The following is a 5,000-nucleotide window of genomic DNA, read 5'->3' as shown; positions in this document are numbered from 1 at the left end:
CCTCTACATTCTACAATACAGAGAAAAACATGAATGAAACAAAAACCGGTTTGACAACATAGAGTACGTAGTACGAGACAGACAATAGAAAGGAATTTAAACACTGACATTAAGTTTAAGGTCGCCATTATCTACACAACAAAACAGAGGAGTAAATTCCCAGTATTTATAAAATTTTTGTTCATTAAATCTATAAAAATCGCTTTGAATTCTTTGAATTAATTTACTGATATACATTAAAATCAATCTATTTGAATTAATATTTTTCTTTTCAAATTTAACAATACACCTGACCTGCCAAATAACATAACACATTAAGGAGATTAAGTATAGACACAAAGATTCTACTTCCTTGTTCAGTATCGTAAATGGAAAATTATGGAACCTAATATGTGACATATTGAAATTTACAAATTCGTTATGTGAAATTATATTTAACCAATTTTTAACTAAAAGAACTAGAGGTTTAACAAATTGACATTCATAAAATAAATGGCAAATAGTTTCTACATGGTTTTGACATAGCTTACACTTATTATCTTTATAAAAACCAATTTGGTGCATATAAAAAGAAACTGGTAGTATATCGTGAATAATTCTAAACATTACATCTCTGACATTTTTATCTATAAAATGATTATTTAACCTTTGAAAAACTTCTTTAAAATTAACACTAGGAAATATACTGACCACTCTAGGTATAGTTATGACATCTTCTAAAAGAACAGTATAAAATTGTTTTGTAGTCAAACTACCAAAAGAATCTTTATACTTACTATTATCTATATTTATAAAAATGTTCATATCTTTTAAACATTCTTGATAAAACTTGGGAATATACTCTGAGTGTGGCCTATTATTGTTTGCAAATGAAGGTTCAAAATATCTCAAACTTAAACCAACCCAATATACAGATAAAATAGAGTATTTGGAAGGGTCCTTATAAATAATATTTTGTAAATGCTTTAACCTTAACGACTGTAATTTTAATCTAATATTCACAATTTCTAAACCCCCGTTTTTCCTATAATTATAACAAACAGTTCTTTTTAATGGTTCCGCCGTACTGGGCCATAAAAATTTAAAAATTGCTTTTTCGAATTGTTTTAAATAATGGTCAGGTAATAAACATACAGAACCTACAAACCATAGTTTAGAACAAGCTAAGACTTTTACGACAATAGACTTTTCTACAAAAGACAAATATCTTTGTTTCCATAAATTTAAAGTTTTAATAAATTTTGTTAAAACTGGTTGCCAAATATCATCAGAAGTAAGATTATTCCCAAATTTAACCCCTAAAAGTTTACAATTTTCGACCCAAGATATGCCAAACGGATGATCTGATCTATTCTTCCATTTACCTAACCATATGCCTTTTGTCTTTTGTAAATTAAGTTTTGCACCTGAGGCGCGTCCATACAGCGAGCACCAATACAGTACTCGCTCTATGGACGCGTCACAGGTACAAATAGCCAGACTATCATCTGCGTAAAGAGATAATTTACTACTTTTAGAAGATCCTGGTAGCTTGATGCCTGAAATTTGTTCGTCTTCCCTAATTTTAATGGCGAACGGCTCTAAAACTAAAACATATAATAATGGGCTCAGGCTGCACCCCTGGCGCACCCCCCTATGTAACAAAATAGGTTCCGAAATATGATTATTAACTATAACAGAGGAACATACATCAGTATATAAAGTTTTAATCCATCGAATGAGAGAAGGCCCAAAATTATAAGCCGAAAGTGCTTGAAATAAAAAGTCATAATTGACGCGATCAAAAGCCTTCTCTTGATCTAAAGAAATAAAAGCCACCGGAGCTTGTTTTTGTTCACAGTAATCAATAATGTTCCTCATTAAATGTAAATTATCAAAAATGGTGCGCCCTGGCACGGCGCAGGTCTGATCAGGATGAATAATATGTTCCAATACTTTCTTGACTCTATTAGTAATCACTTTAGATATCAATTTATAATCGTAATTCAACAATGAAATAGGTCTATAATTTTTAACATTTTCAGAATGTTCTTGATCTTTACAAAGTAAAGTAATATAAGATAATTTCTGACTATCTGATAAATGCCCTTCTTGAAAAGTACAATTCATAACTTCTAATAATGGGTCAATAAGTATATTTATAAACGTAGAGTAAAATTCTTTAGTAAGTCCGTCTGCACCGGGAGACTTATTATTGTCCATATCGCGGAGTGCTATTAATACTTCTTCTTTTGTAATGTGACCTTCACAGGTGGCCGAAATATCATCAGGTAATTTTGGCACGCTTTGTAAAAAATCGTCAGCTAAATCCTGATCAATACCTTCGTCCGTGTATAATTTAGAATAGAAATTTTTAAAAACACCCAAAATATCGCCGGAATTTGTATAAGTATTGGAAGACTCTGTAATTTTTGTAATAGTTTTCTGTTTGGCTCTTTTAATTTCCTGTTGAAAAAAGAATTTGGACGGTTTTTCATCATTATCTAAACTTTCAGCTTTTGACCTAATTTTCGAGCCGGTGTAATTTTGTAGCTGAAACTCTTTAATTTGACTTTTAATTTCCTTTAATCTATCTATAAACTGACCAGGATTTTTATTTTCAAAATATTGCATTTGATAATAAGACTTTTCTAATTGTCGTAAAACATTACGCTTAACATTAGATTTTTTCTTACAATAGTGAATAGTAAAGTTTTTAATTTGTTCTTTTAAATGGTCCCAAAGTTCTAAATACATGTCAAAACCCTCTATTAGTTCAGTCCAATATTTAGTAAACTGTTTAATAAAAGTTTTATCTTGTAATAAAGAGTTATTGAATTTCCAATATCCCTCCCCAAAAGTAATATTATCTGAATTTGACACATTAATTTCTAATAGTACAATGTCATGGTCACTATGACCAAAAGGAATATTTTTAACACATGTAATATTTTTAGACAAAACTTTAGACATATAAAATCGATCTAGTCTACAAGCAACATTAGTAGAGGCCCATGTAGTCTTAATTAAATTTGGATATAAGTATCTAAAACAATCTACAAGTTGAAAGTCAGTAATAATATTTTTTAATACTTCACTTCCTATAGTACCACAAATAGGATTTCCTCCAATTTTGTCTAATTTCGTATTAAATACACAATTAAAATCACCGCCTATTATTAAATGTTTGTTACATAGAAGTAGAGGGTATAAATCCTCAAAAAAACTTAATCTATCATTTTCATTATTTGGAGCGTATATATTGACAATTCTATATTGTATATCATTATGAGTTATATCTAAATAAACTAGCCTACCATCCATATCTAAATGAAATTTGTTAACTGTTATGTCTGGATTTAAAATTATAATACCGACTCCTCTACTTCTATTTGAGCCGAAACTGAAATAGCACTTATCTGTATTAAATAAAGACTTAATAGATAAAACATTATTTATATTACTGAAATGTGTTTCTTGAAGAAATATAATGGAAAATTTTTCTTTTAGACATTGAATAAAAAGTTCCGACTTGGACGGGGCATTTAAAAGCCCATTGATATTGAGCGTGGCGATTCTAATAGCCATCGTAATATAATAGAAAGCGTACTGAACAGGTGTTAACAGGTGTAAGAAACAGGTTTTTAGAGTAGAAGTTACCTTGATATGATACATGAAAAAACCGTGCGTAATTGAAGGAAACCCTGAATTGATAAATTTTAAAACTAGAACAGCGACAAATATAACTTAAACATAAAACAGAAAAAACATCACAATACACTAATATTAACATGCAAACAGAACATAAAAACTTTAAATGGAATTTTAAACAAAAAACACACAAAAACACATTTAGACTCACGTAGCAGGGAGAAAATCTCCTTGAATGTTCAAAGAATGTCCGGGGGCGCGCCATGGTCGATTTCGTGGGGTATCACAATGCCAAAGTCCTACAAACAAGCATAGTTCACTTATAAACAGTTTACGTCTTCCGCTGAGCCCTAGTGGGCTCACTGTCCGGGTCTGGGGGGGTCGGCCGCTTCGACCCCCTCTTTATCACTGACCACACCCCTTGGTCGTCCTCCATCTCCTCGGGGGGCACCTCAGTGTCCCCCGAAGCAGGGGTCACCTCAGTGACCCCTGTGATGGGGGACACCTCAGTGCCACCCCCATCTCTGCCATTGACCTCCTGTCCGAGGGTCACCTCAGTGCCACCCTCATCTCTGCCATTGACCTCCTGTCCGAGGGTCACTTCAGTGCCCCCCTCGGCAGGCTCAGAAGGAGAGTCACCCGCGGACTCCTCCCCCTGACCAGGACCACCGCGGTCCTCCTGGTTTTCCGGGGGAGAGTCGACCTGAGCCGACTCTCCCTGGGGACCACCGCGGTCCTCACAGTTCTCACTGGAGGAGCTCCGGGGCTCCTCCCGGGGCTTGCCAACCGCCCCAGAGGGCTTACCAACAGCCCTGTTCTGGACAGCAGAAGCATAGCTTCGCTGTCCAGAACCTGTCCCCCAGGAACACTCTCCCCGGACATGTCCCACCTCGTGACATTTAAAACACACCGGGGGGCGTCCTGGGACAACAAACAGGCACTTATGACCGTGGACTTTCCCCTCATAGGGGATAGCTGTCTGCTCTCCTTCCCGCATTTGTATAGTAGCCTCCCGCACACCCGTAATCACACCCTCCTCTAAATAGTGTCTGATCCTAATTACTTCACCAAACATTCCAAGGGCCTTCGCCAACTCTGTATTGGACTCCCAAAATGGCAGCCAATGGAGCCTTACGGTGACCCTGACCCTGTCACACGCGTCTGCATGAAAAATCACACCATCGCGGAAAACAAAAGTCTTACCGTCGACGCTGTCCACATATTCCGTCTCCTTAAAGGTAACAAACCATACATCAGACCGCTCCATCTGCCAGGCAGCCACTATTTCCAGGTACCCCATGTCTCTGAAAAATTTCACAATATCTCTTCTTGACACCTTAGATCTTGTCCCTTTAACAGTTACTTTAACA

At 35.6% G+C, this 5,000-nt stretch overlaps 1 pseudogene; it reads right to left on the bottom strand.

Moving 5' to 3' along the window:
• Positions 1-4,969: 4,969 nt before the first annotated feature.
• The window catches only part of LOC134264002 (U2 spliceosomal RNA), a 173-nt pseudogene continuing 142 nt past the window's right edge, over positions 4,970-5,000 (bottom strand).

This window comes from Saccostrea cucullata, unplaced genomic scaffold (genome assembly GCF_032062105.1).
Source record: "Saccostrea cucullata isolate Sc308-1 unplaced genomic scaffold, CSIRO_AGI_Scuc_v1 ctg479, whole genome shotgun sequence".
In the NCBI taxonomy this organism is placed as follows: Eukaryota; Metazoa; Mollusca; class Bivalvia; order Ostreida; family Ostreidae; genus Saccostrea; species Saccostrea cuccullata.
This window is presented reverse-complemented; position numbering and strand designations above follow the sequence as displayed.